The sequence below is a fragment of the Chironomus tepperi genome, unplaced genomic scaffold (genome assembly GCF_022539635.2).
Source record: "Chironomus tepperi strain 1889 unplaced genomic scaffold, CSIRO-AGI_Ctep_v1 contig_359, whole genome shotgun sequence".
Taxonomy (NCBI): Eukaryota; Metazoa; Arthropoda; class Insecta; order Diptera; family Chironomidae; genus Chironomus; species Chironomus tepperi.
Genome location: NW_027226481.1, coordinates 1,643,369 through 1,660,634, shown reverse-complemented (window position 1 = coordinate 1,660,634; position 17,266 = coordinate 1,643,369). Strand labels below are relative to the sequence as shown.

General features: G+C 30.5%; 1 long non-coding RNA gene across 1 annotated transcript; it reads right to left on the bottom strand.

Moving 5' to 3' along the window:
• Window positions 1-9,905: 9,905 nt before the first annotated feature.
• Window positions 9,906-10,599, bottom strand: LOC139095010 (uncharacterized). Its single transcript, XR_011544824.1, has 2 exons — window positions 10,355-10,599; window positions 9,906-10,297 (listed from the first exon to the last, which is right to left on the bottom strand). It is a non-coding gene; the product is annotated as an uncharacterized lncRNA (long non-coding RNA).
• Between the last annotated feature and the right edge of the window lie 6,667 nt (window positions 10,600-17,266).

The window sequence follows — 17,266 nt, the reverse complement described above, 5'->3', positions numbered from 1 at the left end:
AATTTACAAATCATCCAAAAAAATCACCTCTGCTCCTCACAACAAAGAATTCAAAATTGAAACGAAATAAAATAAAAATATTCAAAGACTTTTTTTAATGACCTTTTTTGTTCGATCGCAAATTCTGGCTCATGTGCCTCGCAATGAGAAGCTAGTTATTTTCGGACTCACTTTAACATCTGCTCATTGATGTGAGACGAAGACAATGATTCTTGAAATGACAGTTTTCATGACTTGGTATTTGTATGGAATGCCTCTAAAAAAGTTTTTTTTTGTTTTATGTCCGCACACAAAAAAGTTTTTTTTTATTTGCCACTTAAAGCTATTAATGAAATTAAGTAATAATCACTTTCAATTTCATTTGTGTACTTAACTTCAGAATTCACTTGAGAGAAAAATATTTGCCTTTTTATTTTCTCATCGTACATCATCCGGAGATCCGTGACCCTCGCAAAAATCGATAAGCCCACACAAAACCTCTATTTTTTTTGGTGTTTAGACAATTAACCATAAAATCAAAAGTGGAAGTTAATTGAGTACCATCATAAGAAATTGCAATGTCGATATATCAATACAGAAGGACTTTTTAATAACTTTACAGAAGCTTTAACGCGTGAGGTCAATGTCGTGAATATTCAATTAAATGTGATTATCTTAGAGGCTGAGTGTGAATGACGTCTGTGATGGAATGCGGAGTTTCCTACATCGAACTAGTCTGAATTGTGGTCAAAATCTTGAAATTTACACAAAATACTACAAATTAGCTTTCTTGAGCTAACTGATCCAAAAGTTTCAAATTGAGTGACGTCACTTAAGCATGTCCCCATCAATAATTTCCTACCATTGGCGCCTTTTGATGGGAAAATAATCATTTCAAGTAGTAGTTTTGTTTACCTTAAAAAAATATTTCATTAATCATATTTGATACTCCTTTTTCCTCGTTGTTATACATGCTGTATTTAATACCTTACTGGTCATAATTATAATTCACTTTTAAGTGATCATAAAGATCGCCATGAAGATTTATTATGGGTTTGTTATATCTGCAAATTGAAAGCATTAGCTAAAAAAGTTCCCTTTAACATCTAATTTACAGCCACTTCAGTTCATGAACCTGAACTTGTCCCGTTAACCATAAAATTATTCATAAGTTCCCAGAACTTTCACAATCCCATCCATTTTCATGCTCCGTAAAATCCGGATACATTAATTGTAAAATGATTCTTAAGAACAATCCGCGACTGATTTAATTAAACATCAATGAGCAAAAAACGCGATTTTTGCGCGCCACGCCATTAAAAAAAAGTGTGGAAGGAATTTTAAAGTTCCATGAAATTCGTTTTTTTTTGGACGTACAGAGAGTATAAAAAAGAATTAATAAATATTAATTTTTTTGAGGAGAAAAAAAAAAGATATCTGAAATTAAATTATCTCATCAAGTTTAATGTAAAGCCATTAAATCAATGAACTTCGACAGACATTCACGAAAATGGAAGGAATGGAGGCATTAAAGGCACAAAAAAATCTCACAGCAAATTTATGTGTTTAATTAGAAGAATTCATTCATTATTAATTACTTTTCGTTGGCGAATATTTTATGCTATATGATAATTAATTTTCCACTCTGAGAGCTACCAACTATGGAAGAGAATGTTATAGTCACTCTAAATTAATTTAACTTCGTTTTTGCGATGTCAAAATGGATTTTAAATTATTAGGAAATTATAATTTGAAAATATTGTTCAGAAGACCTTGAACTTATTGAATGAACTTGACTTGTCTAATTCAATTGTGATTGAAACTGAGCTTATCCTACAGAGATTAACTTTTATTGGAACTGGACTCGTCCTTCAAAATTTAACTACCTTCGTTCCTGTAAATTTGGCCCAAACTAGCTTCGTTCCTTCGAATTTGACTCAAACTAGCTTCGTTCCTTCAAATTTGACTCAAAATAGCTTCGTTCCTTCATATTTGACCTAAACCAATTTCATTCCTTTAAGCATGCCTCAAACTAGTATCGTGCCTTCAAATTTGACTCAAACTATCTTCGTTCCTTCAAATTTAACTCAAACTAACCTCGTCCCTTTAAATTTGACTCATACTAAATTAATTCCTTCAAACTTAACTCAAACTACTCGTGTCCCACATAACTGTACACAAGCAAATCTCATCCTGCTTCATTCAACTCAAATTAACCTCATCCATCTAAAAATGGAATAAAATTTAGCAACACAAAAAAATTCATAAATATTTTTATCATTCTTTATTAAGCATATTCTGGTGAAAAGAACGGCAAAAGAGGTTGATACTCGAAATATGACACAAACAAACAACAGGCAGCAGGCCAAAGACAGTGTAAATTTCACAGCAACAAAAAAAAAGAATGTTTAATATTTTAAAAATTTTGTTGACTTAACAATCGTCATAAATTAAGGGATCATTAGAAAGAAATAAAAAAAAAATTTTATTGCCTTACCACATCACCCTTGACCCTGACGAGCGAAATAAATGGCATTACTTCATTATTCGTACGTATTGTTCCACAATATATTCATAGATTCTTAAGTGAATCTTCATCGTCCAAAAAACATGAATGATCAACGATGATCTCATAATAACAGATATTAATTTTACAATAAAAAGTTAGCAATGAGTCTGATTATCTCTAGCCATAATGATCCGAAATTGATTGAAACGTGAATTTATTGTGGAGTCAATCAATTGTTATGTCCAATTTTGGTGAGGTCTTAAGAGAAGTTGGGTATTTTTGTGGATGCATAAGTTTATAATGTCCAACATTCCTGGATTCAACTCCTAACTATCCTACAGGATCCTGTTCCCAAGAATAAGTCCAAATTCCTCAGGGAACATCATTAACAAACGACTCACATGCAGTAATGTTGTAATGACGCATACGATAAGGAATTTTTCGCGCTTAATTCTCATTTTTATTATTAAAAGAATTCAAAAGATGCTTTTACAAATTTTTTTTTGTTGAACCTTCGGGAACAAATGACTACATATTATGTGATGACTCAACAGCTTGCGGTCATGTAAGCCGGTCAAGAACAAAAAACAAGATGAAAAGCACAAAAAAAAATGTGTTTGGTGCTGTGGATCATGATGATAATAGTAAAGTCAATGTATAAAGAGAAATGACATGATGAAATGTCCAAAGAATTTTTTTTCGGTAAATGATGCACCGGATGAAGAGAAAGACTAATTGGATGATAATATAATTATATGACCCTACTCAGTCATAACGGTTATTAAATCGGAAAATGTTTGTAAACATGACAAAAAAGAATATTTTCAATAAATTATGCAAATTTTTTGCTTGTTCTGTAAATTATATTTATGTCTAATTTGTATTTTATTGAGAATTTATGCTAATTTGTCTAAGATCATAAAAAGTTAAAAGTTATTTATGTATTTTAGATAAATTTATGGAATTATTGAATAATATTGTAAATTTTTTGCTAACTTTCTAGCAATATAAAGGTTGTGATAAGATCTAAAGGTTATATTGATGATTTTATGGCCTCTTTTATTGTAAATTGGTGGCTTATCGGGATTCATTTATAACTTAGAAAGAAATTTCGCTGGATTCTGAATAGATTTTTATATTATATTGGAGTTAAACAATTTTTTGATTAGTTTATCTACAAAATTGTGTGGAATTTCTCTGATTAGAACGCAATAAAACTATCTATGCAAATTCCTTAATCTCACAAGGAAAAGATCGTAAGCTCAAATATTAATACAAGTTCAAAAAGTTCAAATTATTTTACAGTTTTGAAATTTTACTGCGGTAATCAACTAAATGGATAGCTCATCATAATGTAGGTAAGTAAGGAATGATAGAAACAATAAGAACTAAACCTTCTTAGAAATAAGAATCAGGAAAGGAATCTCAAAATCCAACTGTACATCTCGGGCACTCATCAATCACAAAAATCCGTCTGACATTGCCAATACAAAAATTACAGTAAGGCACAATAAATTAATAAAGCGAAAAAAAATTCCAAGACACATAACTGAACATCATCGAATTAAATCTACAGCATATTAGTTGCTTAACGAGCATATTGAAGAGCGTTATTAAGATAATAATGTTTTAATACTCACATTTCAATAATCATCTTCCTGTTGTAGTTCGTCTCATCTTAAAATTTACTTCCTATATAAACATGAACTCTATTAAAAGTATCAGACACGATGCCATAATTCGTTTCCTCCAAATCCTGCATATCGTCTTGCATCAACCATCGTCTCAAATGTAAATTGAATTTTCTACGTGAGGAGATGAAATTAAAATTTTTTTATCTTGGGACAGGAATCACATTACTGAATTACATTGAACTCTCGAAAAAAATTTTTTTTTTTTGCGCTGAGAGTGATTTGTGCTTTAAGGAATTTCCATTTTATATAGAGTCACGGTTCAGAGAATTTAGTAAGAGTAGCCTAAAAATAGTTCATTCATTGAAATGTTCTAAGGATGCTTTGCAAATGACGTCTATAGGAAGTCGGGCATTCAGATCTTCTTTAACTTCTGATTTATTTAACATCAGAGATGTAGTCATGTGAAGAATTGTGTGATGTCGTTCGGATCCCGTTTCCAAGCAATTTGCTTCTTAAAGAACCTGATGATAAAATGATCCAGAGCTATGCTGTTAACAAATCGACGTCAAGCCAGATTGGACGTAAGACTAGCACCAAGATCACATGCCGCTGTCTCTATGCTATCCCGGAAACGTCATTCTGCACCAAAATTCTCAATCATCTTCAAATATTAGATATCAATTAAGAACAATCCCCAATAAAAATTCATTTGACATCACTCGATATTACCTGTTAATGCTAAGAGTACATCGATTGGCTAATAATGTACAAACACTCATAATTCAAGAATTTGAGAAGAACAAAAAACGAATTCTTAGAGCTTTGTTGTTCCTTTTCTTACTCATCACCTTAATTCATCTCATAGTTTTTGTTGTTGGAAGTCTTCTTTTGAGAAGTTTTCTTGTTTATTATTCATGCTTCTTCAAGCTTAAAGGAATCTAGCAGTTGCTTTTAATAGAATTAAGAAGAAGACAAGAAAAAAACGTTGAAGGTCGTTTGATTTTTTTTTACTGATACGATTATGAGATATTAGTGTTCTCTGATGATGTACGTACGGATTCTTTGTGAAAAGATTCTTTATTTTTTGCGCGAAAAAAAGGTATAATAAGAATGAAGTTAGTTTTGAGAAAGTCTTTGGCTTCCACGCTTCATTGGACTTGAATTCGATTTGGATTCTTGAAGATTGTCTTCCACTTCCAAAGTTTGATTTTAGTCATTGCCAAGAATGTGGCGTTTCTTTGGATAAGACCTTTGTGACCCAAATACCTGATACAGCAAGGATTCACACAATGTTAGATCACATTACAGATATCCAGTGCCTACAGTTTTACATCATTATTTCAAAAATCATCAAGCTTCTTAGCACAGTAGCTCAACACCAGTCAAAACTAACATCAATTTCACATACATTTTCGAAATTTTCGCTTAAAAAACTTAATTAGCGATTCGCATTGATTAATATTTCGACAGGCACCCACGTGTGCTGTTTTTTCTCTCATCAGATCATTAATAAGCCAAAGCACTTATCTACCAAGAGATGAAAATATTCAATATTATTCATTGATCAGCAGGGGAAAAAGTCTTTTTTTCATCTCTCACTGCGGCTGTTAGCTACTCATGGCATAAAAAAAATATTATTTTGATTAAAAACTAATTTTATTGAAGGCAAAACACAAAATAATCGTGTATACATTATGAGAAGAATGTCTATAAGAATTAATCACTTGATGAGAATTTAATATTATTATTTTTATTATACCTCACACCATCCACATCATGGCAAATAAGATCTCTTTAGCTTTTAAGTCATCATCATCATTTTCATCAAGCCTAAAGGCATAGACTGTAGTTCTTTGAGGTGGGGTTGGAGGGTGAGCTACTGTTCAAACATATTGGAACTATTATTATAATTACTGTTATGATTACAGCCTCACTAAATCCCATCTTGATATCCTTTACATATTAATCCCACCGCAAATATATCTTGCTACGCTACGTTTCTAATATTCCCAAGAAAATTAGCAAATCGGAATTAATAATTTTTTGCTGTAGACAATATCATTACTAAAGTGATATTCTAAGTATTTTTGCAACACTTATAATGAGGGTCTATCAATCTACAGCATCGCAGGTAATATCTGTTATTCATGAGAAATTCACTTGAATAATGAATTCTGGAATAATCAAAAAACGGAGAAGTGGATATCGAGTACGTCATAGATGTGTGAATCATGAACAAGTAGTTTCTGGAGAACATCAAACAGACTGACTGGTTGCGTTGAATAGAAAACTTAATACATCATCACTGTTGATTGAAAATGACGTTATTAAATTTTTTACGGCTGACTCAGTGGTCATTGTAGTAAGTTGTAAAGTCGAGAAGTTAGATATTGTTAATATTGTGTATTGCAATTTTTTATTTTGAGAATTTTTAATTAATAAGACGGATGGAATACGTGACTGATTAATACGGATGAGTTCAGGAAATTGAATTAAAGAAAGTTGAGGTTGTAGTTAATTAATTAAAATTATTTTGAAGATATGAGTTACTCGTTAATTAATTACAAGAAGTAAAATTGGTTAGACATTGATAAATCAATCGTATCAAAGGTTCAAATCCTTAAATTTCAAGAAAGAAAATGTCAGATTAGCAAATACTTCATTTTTTTTTCTTTGAAGGATTTCTAAATAAAAAACGAATTATTCCAGTGTATTAGCTTTGGATGTACTTCATATGCTCATAAAGATGACTCCAAAAAAATCCAACGAAGAATAAGTCAATTTTTTATTCAGAACATCTCGACAATGTATTTTCTTTAAATTATAGTTTGCATAGCAAATTAATTAATTAATGTAAATATTGAATGGAAACAAGCCAAAATAGAATCTCACAAAGTGATAGAAAAAGGAGTGTATATATGATTCTTACTGTCATAATGATGGATGATGATCCTATAGAATGTCTATTGAAAGTCACGAATATTCAAACACGGATGATCATCCACAGAGTTATTGTATTTTTATTATTATGTAGCATAATATTGAGGATAATTTCCAGATAAATAAGCTATTAAGTGATGTCATGAAAGTGACGCTATCGTCTTTCCATAAATAATAATATATCCGAAATAAAAATCGTGACACTGTCTATATTCTCATATTTATTCATACTTAGGTATCAAGATAAAATTTATTTCCTTTTAATTTCTATTCATTAATTTTACTGCTATTTACTGATTATTCATCGAAAATTGTCTATGAACGGGAAGTAAATTATTTAATAAAATAATCTTATGAAATCTATCGAAAGAATTTGTTTAGTCTACAGAAGTTTCATTATTGTACATCCATTTAATTCTTCCTTGATCATCAGACATGCGCGCACACGCAAAAATTTACCCATCATAACAATAACGTGTACGTAAAAAGTATTCACGCGAACTATTAATAAACAATTTAATTTAATGTAAATTAATTTTGACGACCTTATAAATTAAGCGAAACGATTTTTATTTACTGCCTCCTTTTGATCGTTATAGAATGTGTGATGATTTCTTATGTATGCTGATGCTGTGTCGAATTGAAGAATTTATTCAGCGTGTATGCTTAATAATTAAATTACTGAAGTGTTCAGTCAACATATTAAATTCAATTATGAGTCTGCTTTGATGCATTAGTTTAGTAGTAAAATATTGACAAAGTTAATTATAGATTAGGTAAATGAATATTTAGCATCAAATTCCATATTTTACAGGTTATGTTCAAAGAATTTTTGGTATCTTTTTCGACTCAAAATAACAAAAATCTCAACTATTCGCCGTTCACAGCTCATAAACAACAACTCTTGAGTTTTTATGCGCAATATGATTTGTCATAATATTTAACAATGTATGAAAATTTAATAAAAGTGCTACTGAATAGTTTGTTTTGGTAGCCAAATTGTAAAGAATTGTGTGAACAATTTAATTCTATTTCAAAGAAGCAATTGACACACAAAAGGCCTAAATTAGCAATGACTTTTTTTGTTGTTGACACTTTAAAATGTATACACGTGCTTTTTGAGATTCCAAGATTTGGTGATTGTAATTTTTATGTTCGTTGCTCGTGGACATGATTCATTAGACTTCCAAACAACGATTTCCTATGCATTTTGTGCAAATAACTCAATGATGACAGCATCAAATCAATTATTCCTTTCTTTTTATTTCAACAATTTATCACTTCTCAATAATAATTTCGAGTCATGGTTCAAGTACACAATTAACAATCGTCCATCCGCAAAATGAGAATAATAATTGCATAGTAGGCATCGTGATGAAGATGCGCCTTAAAAAGACATATAACATGATGTTGTTATAAAAAAACAAACTCAACAAATAATCTCAAACATTGTATCTCCTTTACTGTTGAAGCTGCTGTTGCAGTTAGCTTTGCCACAAATATGGTCTTTTGTTCGCTCCATCTCACTCAATTTGCAATGTAAACTGAACGTGCGGCATATTTACTAGGCAATTTGATCTATTGATTTATTGGTTTGGATCAACAAATAAGCGAAGTTTATATTGTGATGAGCAGAGCGACAAAGAGAAAATAGATATGGTGAGAAAGATGGAGAGAAGAAAATAATATTGAAAATCTGCGAATTCATTATCATTATGTCACGGACTGCAATATTATTATTACTATTATTGAATGTCATGCCGACTCGATTATATTGCAAATTTTATGCACTATCGTGTATTGCGTGCACCTTTTGATATTTTATTCGATTCCGCTCTCCTATAATAGCTTCCTCACACTAAATTATTTGTAGGAAAAACAGATTGTAATGGAGGATTATTAAGCTTAAATGTAGAATTGCGATTAAAGCGCTTGTTAGCATCAAATTGATTGCTAGCAATTTTATTAAAGACACAGCGGATTTCGAAAATTAAAGACTTGGATATTGGACAGGGAAAGTAACGATTTTCTAAAATTCAAACTAATTGAATAAAAAATTTAAAATTTTGAAAACCGTTGAAGTTTGAATTTTTTGAAACCGCTAAAATTTGTAATTTTAATGCAGAATCAAACCTTCACAACAGATCAAACGACTGGATCATCCGACAAAGTGAATGCACGATTATGCATTAATTACAGAGACTAGCACAAAAAAATTAATCATTTTGACATTTGTTTCTATTTAAGGGATAGAAATTAGTGAATGGGATCTAATTATGGGCAATGCAATTCATTTCATTCTATGTTCTATACTATAATTTTTTGTCGCATTTGTAAATTGATTGAAAGCATTCCTAATAAAGAATAAAAATTGCATTAATCGTTCATTGCATTACCCTAAAACAGCAAGTTAATACCGAGTGAAAAATGTCTCTCGAGACCAACAAATATGTCACGTTGATGAATGGCAAACAAACATGACAAAGCTGCTGCATATCACTAAACTTAACTAAATGGATAGAATGAGAAGAAAAAAAGGCAGCAGCAGCAAGCAAGCAGTAAATGCAATCGATTGACGTATTGTGATATTTCACACAGGCTTTTATGGTGAGGATTATCATTCAAGATTTATATCTGCTCATCTAGTTGATGCTTGCTTAGAGAAGTCAAGTTCTAATCTATTGTGAAATGTTAATGTGATGATCGTTCAATGAACATTTTTTGCTGATGCTGCTGCTGCTTTAATCCTGACTTTTCAACTAATCGTCATTGTCATCCATGATTATTCACATTAATTTATTGAATTCCTTTTCTGACTAATATTATTAAATAATTCAATTGGATGTTTTACCTGTTTTTCCTCAGATTTGTTATTTATTCTGATTTAGGATCTATCGACCATTTTATATGTTTGTTTACCGTGAATTGGAGACCATTGTAGTTGTCTTTTATAGTAAAGTGTTACAAGTTCTGGATATTTTTGAGTTGCTTGCTTTGCACAAATTAATTCTATGTCATCCTTATTTGGGTATTTTATCATAAACATTAGCTCACCCTTTGACATAACGGAACTGATAATTTTTTCTGGTTCATTTGGATTTTTTGGTTGACTTTCTTTCTTTTTTTTAGCTGCTCTTAATCTCAGGTTCTTTTCTATAGCTTGAATAAATTCTCTGTGCATTTGAGCAAAAAAGCCGTCATCGGAATGTTGACCGCAGTCGATTACACATTCTAGCTGTAATAATTGTGTGTTGAAAATATGCTGTAATTATAATCGTATATCATAACTTACAACTAAATCCTTGGTGTTTTTATTATAAACTGTCTCAAAGATAACTTTTCTTGGTCCTTTTTTTCTAGCCATTTTTAGGTTATTTTTTCAATATTCAATTTTTACTTAATTGCAGCGTTATTGTGTCTTTTTTCCTTTGATTTGTTCTATCTTTGTGGAATTTTGTTAATTCTGTCGTCAATTTGTGATTTATAATTGCCTCTAAACTATTTTAAAATCAATTCCATTTATTTTTTGCAAATAAAAACCGCGGTTAAAAAAATTGAATTTTCAAAGTTCAAAATTTTTTGGTTAAAACCTTACAATTTACTCAAAACTTTTGTATGGTTTTGAAAAAGAGAAAAACACGCGAAAGGAACGAAGAAAGAAAATAAATTAATCCTTTAAATTAATTAACAAAATGAGAAGATTGATCAAAATAGTTGTTGTAAATTCCTTTAGCGATCTATTTAGAGACATTCAACCGGAGATGGGCATTTTTCACAGTGATGAAGAAAGCTTTGTAATAAGTTTTAAAAAAATCGATTTTGTTTCTGAGGAATTTGTCAATGAGTGTTTAAGCCTCGTTGAACGCAATGTCGGAAATTACTTCAGATCCTGTAGTCTAGGATGGAATGTACGAGAAAAGATGAGCTACTTAAAATCAAAAAATTCATTCTATTTGATTGCAAATGACGAGGGATTTTTTGCTGGATTTGCAATGTTCAAATTCGAAATAGATCATGGACGAGCAGTACTTTACATGTAATCCTTCTTATAATGCATCATATATCAATGAATTTATACATATTTATCATTTCAGTTATGAGCTTCAAGTCAAGGAAGAATATCAAGGCAAAGGATTAGGAACGCACTTAATGAGATGTATAGAGGAAATGGCAATTGAATTTGAGATGGAATGCATTGTACTGACAGCATTAACTAATAATCCAAGGTCATTACGATTTTATAGAGATTTAGGATTCACAATTGATGTAACTGATCCTGCACACGAAGACTATAGAATTCTCAGTAGAGCAACTATGTAGTAATTGAAATAGACATGCAGTCGATGATGTTCATGCTTGGTACAGGTTTTTCAAATCTCATAATAATATACAGCTGGATATGAATCTTTACAAAATTAATTTATGACAGTTGCCAACAGTAATTAAGCGTATAAAAGCCATTTGATGTATCAATTAAGTAAGGAATTTAACCGGGAGTTATTAAGAGCAATAGTGGAAGTAATTTAATGTAAAATCTTTTATACAAGAATGAAAATAGAATATAATCATGATATGAGGATTGAATGAAGGCATTTTTATATGCAACAATGTAAGCATGAGCATGCAATTCCCAACATTCTTCTAATTAATTTTATTTAGATAGGCATCTTGTCCGGCTATTTAAATTTTTATTTTTATTTCTCTTTTCCTTTCAATTCTATACACATTTATCATTATCACGTTTCATTCTCGATATCGAAAGCAATTTTATTTTATTTTTTTATTGTCCAAGTAATGACTAATCGATAGGGATTTTTATAGTAAATTATACAATATAACGAATTTAACGTGGAGTAGCAGCGTCTATGATGATGACAGAAGAGATCAAAATCAAGTTTCAGTACAAAAATAATGACATCATAATAATGTTTTGTTTGCTGCCTATGGAATGTAGTAACAACACAAAAAAAAACTCATCTTCATAGATCGTAATTGCTGTATATATTTATATATTCTTCTACATATCAATAAGCGCCAATCATCAGGTGTTTGGCTCGTAAGCTTTTAAACATTCCAATATCAAATTAAATTTTTTGAGCGTATTTGTAAGAAGAAAAGAATCCACAATGAAGATCGCATGTACTTCTGACAAAAAAAAATAACAGCCATTGGAGGCTATAGTACGACCTCCGAAATTCAATCACTCATAGTCTTTACTTGCAAAAAAAAAATAAAATAATATTTAGCAATATACAAATTTTCAGCTTTGATGATTTATTAATTTAAAGATTTTTTTTCACTTCAATGAATATTTATATTTGATAAATAGAAATTCCAATGTTTAACTCATCATCTCCGATTTACGGCTTAGTATGAAATTTTAGTGCAATTTCGTGTGTAAAAGCATACTCATTTTGACTAAGGCCTCGCGTATGCAGTGCGGATAATCGTCAATTCTAATGAAATCATACCTCATCACTCGTCTTCCTTGAAATTATTGAAAAGTACTTAAATTGATTAGTTTAGTGTTTACCTCCGTACAGGATGTGTATAAAAAGCTTTTTATCTAATTTTGCATGAATTATTCAATTAGTTCCTTTTTAAAGCTAGATTTTTCAAGTTCAAAGGTTTTTTGTCGTGTATGGTTATGTCAAGCTTGCATGTAATTGCGTAAATTTATCATTTATGTCCGTAAAATCGATGAAATTTAGAAGCACATTTTTGTTTTTTGAAAATTTTTGAATTTTTGAAAACCGTTATTATTCAAAATTTCAAAAACCGTTAAAAATTCTATAAATTTCACAGAATGGAGCTTATTTCAAACATTATGGAAGTGCGTCTCAATTCTTCAAACACTTAAAATTTCCAACTAATTATTTTTATGATGCTAGAAACAGAATCTAAAATAAAAAAATTTCATACGCTATATCTAAAAATAGGCATGACTAGCATATCATTTCTCAAATGTTTTAAGAATAAAAAATTGAAAAATAATGACTTGATATCGCATTACAATTCATTAGACTGAGTGTTATTATCATCATGAAAGTAGTTATACACACTTTAGAAATAAAAAAAAAAGTAAGAGAAATAAGATAACGTCATTTTATAAGTCCATCAAATGCTCATCATCATGCGACTTTCCATCAAAACGATTAAACAAAAGAAAGAGAAGTGGAGAAATAATAAAATAAAAAAAGAGATTCTAACGGTAACGCGTGACTTCTCTTCATTACGATTAATTTCGTCTGTTTTTGAACCTTAAGAATATTGTAAATAGCGTAGACGTCATTTGAATGAAATTAGAATTTTTGCGTACATTCCCGTTGTTTCTTCATGGATTCTTTTATATGATACTTTTTCCTGTTACTATTTTGGCTAAAAAGTATTTTTTTTTATTTTATGAGACACAAACAAATTGTGAGAATTTTAATTTCTTATTTCCTAAACCGGCAGTGTCTCTTTATGCACGCTAATATACATGCTTTATATAAATCCAAATGCGATGTTATTTATCTGATTATAAACAGCTATTTAGAAAATGAGAAGGTCTCAAGAACAGCTAGAATTTTTTGATTTTGTACAGAGATGGTTGATGGAATGTAATTAAATTAGTTTGCGAATTTTAACAATTTTGAAAAATTTTATGCTGATTTTAACGGATTTCAAAAATTCAAATTTTGTCTAAAATGATTCAAAATTTAAATAACGGATCTGCAATTAAGCCTTCAACTTCTGTCGCTCGATTCTTTAACAAATCAAACATTTATGTCAATTCTTGATCTCCAAAAGAACAAAGAACGTCCGACGATTAGCCTAATGTTGTTTTTCTATTTTAATATCAAATTCTTTCTACAAAGAATCTCAATTCTTTAATATTATATACCGGTGTAATTCGTAACGTTAATTGCCATTGTGCTCGAAGCCATTTCACTGCTCTTAATTACAGTTGAAATTGACATGAAGTAGTGAATAAAAATTGACGAAAAATAATTTAATTTATGGTATGTATCATCTTTATTAAGCTAGAACTATGTTATTTTAAACCCTTGAAGGTATTCATTATTTACAAAGCAAATTATTCCTAAAAACTCAAATTAATGACACATTAAATGGCATGAAATAAATTGTAGTTCTTTATGCGACTTCCCTAATATTTCTTTCAAGATTTTTCGGAATATTTTACATGTTAATGGCCGATTAATAAAGGTTGGGATATAAAAAGCTGATTTTATTACTTTTCAATAATATGGTGTGATTTTTGTGATTCAGGGTTAGAATAAAGGTTGAAATATAGATTGGCAGATTGATCAAACCTCTCAGATATCATGCTTATCCATGAATCATGGCAAAGAAGAATCTTGTCCGCAATTTATAGACCAAAAGCTCACCCTAAACTTCATAACCTACAACCAGCAAACATCCAACTCTGAATTATAAATTAATAATTTTTATCTTTCTCTCTATAATAAATGACATCACCTTTTTTCGCTAGTTCCATCCATTATGTGCAAACATCTATCAGAAAAAAGTGAGGATCAAAAAAATTAAAGCAAAGAATAGAAATAAAATGTTGAAGAAGAGGACATTTGTTGTGCGGCATTAAAATAAACCATCTAAATTTCACGAGAAGAAGTAAAAAGGAAGGCAAGTAAGCGTTGATGAGAGCAAAATAAACTTTAGATTACTCACAAGGGACTAATTGACATGTATGAGCAACACAAAAAAAAGGTTTTTACACATTTTTGTTATTGAGGAATGAATCATTTATGGCTACATTCTGTTCATACAATCGTCCTGTGAATTGGGTATTGAATTTTTGGAGATGAAAATTTGATCAGGTTTTATTTTTTGAGGTTGATGAACTGTGTTTGATTTGCTGCTTTATTGATTTAATTGATGTATGCTAAGTTAATTAATATGTAGTGGATTTAATTGATGCGAGAAGTGAGCTGTTTGAATAATCAGATTGGAGTGAGAATATCAATAATATAGAGGATTGTTGTTAATTGCCATTGCCATTATTCAGTGACTAAATCATTAAAATAAGTCTTCTTAGAATTAACATCAATGACCTCAATTAATTTATTAACAAAATTTTACCAATAATTTCTCCAGTCATCGACATTTCAACCTTAACAAAATATTCAGCCTACATGTGGCCGTTTTAGCTGTTTCGTGTATGACCTTCGAGAGGTCGCTAGAGCTTAACAGTATCATCAGATCTTCGCTTACTCATATTCATTAATACAAACAGAAATTCGAGAATCACTCCCAATTCTTCCATAAATTTTTATGTATTTATCTTTATCTCAACGTGATTTAATGTTTTGTAAAGATATTTATATATAAATATTAATAAACAATTCTTGATGCTTGGCATAATAAATTTTCTTCAATTCCTCTTCATCCTTGTATCTAATTGTCATTCAATTCTTTTTTCGATGCCTCGATTCCCGTTTAAAAATGAAGGAATTCTTTTATTGCTTTTAGATACGTACGTGCGAGATGTACAAAGTTCATGGATATATTTATAGTAATAAAGCGCATTTATTATTTATAGCTTAGATATTGATCTTAGAATGAGAATCTGTATGGAAACGACCTTAGAGAAAATAATAAGTGATCAGAGAGTTCTTAAAGTGTGTAATTGAGACTTAAATTTTGTGGATTGTAATGATGATACTTTTGGAGCACTCAAGAAGCTTCAATTATTCAAGAATTGGGTATGTCTTCCGAATAGCACAACGTATTAGCTAGGGCATCGATATATCATCTTTTGCGGTGCAAATGTTATTCGCTGGATCGTATAGCTCGGTTACAATTCGACATCATACTTGAACTATGTTGGTCTGGTACCAAATTTTGGATCAATTAACCGATTTGTGCTATTCGGGTAGAATTCAGATTCAATCCAGAAAAGGTCAAAACCGAGAACAACATGTTGAACTACAAAGCTTTTCTAGTTGCTTTCTTCTCGGTCAAACTCAATCCAGCCATACCAAACCTTCACAAACTGTGATACACACAATTTCTCATCCCACAGTAACTATGAGAGACGAAAATAAATGATAAAGTGTCAAAGTGATGATATACGATTGCCAATATTTATTTTCAAAATATATTCACACAAAAGAGTCTCCAAGAGGCTATAAAGGCACACTAATTCACATAATCATAATACGTTAAAAATTCTCATCATCCTTTTTTAGAAGGAATAATAAAACTTGATTTATTTGCCCCTTATCCTTTCTATACTTTTATTTTTGTACATAAATTTTACTAATTGGATCTGCTGAAACTTTAAATTTTATCTGAAAGAATATTTCAGCAGCACATAAATAATTCAAGTTAAATAAACAAAAAAAAAGGAATTAATTCCATCCAATTAGCTGCATTTTCGTTCAATTGAGGATGAATTTTGAATTTTCGTAGTGCGTACAAGGATTTGATTGTTGAAATTCTCATTATATTCTAATTTGTGTTTAGAAAACCAAAATCGAGCTAGTCCAAACTATTCTCTAATTATTGCCGCAAATGTTTGATTGAAATTTAATTAAACTGTCTGAAAATAATAATACAGAGAAGAGGAATCGAATATCGATTTCTTTAAATAATGGAATGACCCCTCAATAAATATTTGGACTGCTGACTCTTTGTTACGTTTTGAATACTACCTTTGACTGTTCTTGCTGATGTGAAAATTGAAAGTTTAATAATTCTATGATTTTGTGCTGACGTCTATGTACATAGATTGAATTATGGATCGATAGACAAAATTAGATGTTAGGCAAAGTTAGACGTTTGGCGTCGAATGACTATTTAGCAAATAGTAGTGCACCTCCTCAGAATATGGTGGATTAGTAATCCAGTTGATTGGCCGTCAAACCAAGTATTGCTACAAAGAGCTGATCAGGAAGACATTAATCGGGAAGTCCTCAAGCGAAAGAATGACTGGAGCGAAACACTAGAGACAGTGTCGTAAGTGGGATGGAAACACAAACTTGTTCTACCTCTCTTTAGTGAAATCCAAGACTGTAGTCTACAAAGTAAGGCTGTGAACCGCATTTCATATTACAAATTTTTCCTGCCGAGTCTCAGACCCAGGATAGCAGGATCAGTGTTGGAATAATCAGATGCCGAAGTACTTAGTCATTTCACCTCCAAGCTCCTTCAACTCTCCATTCCATTAAACAAATAGAAA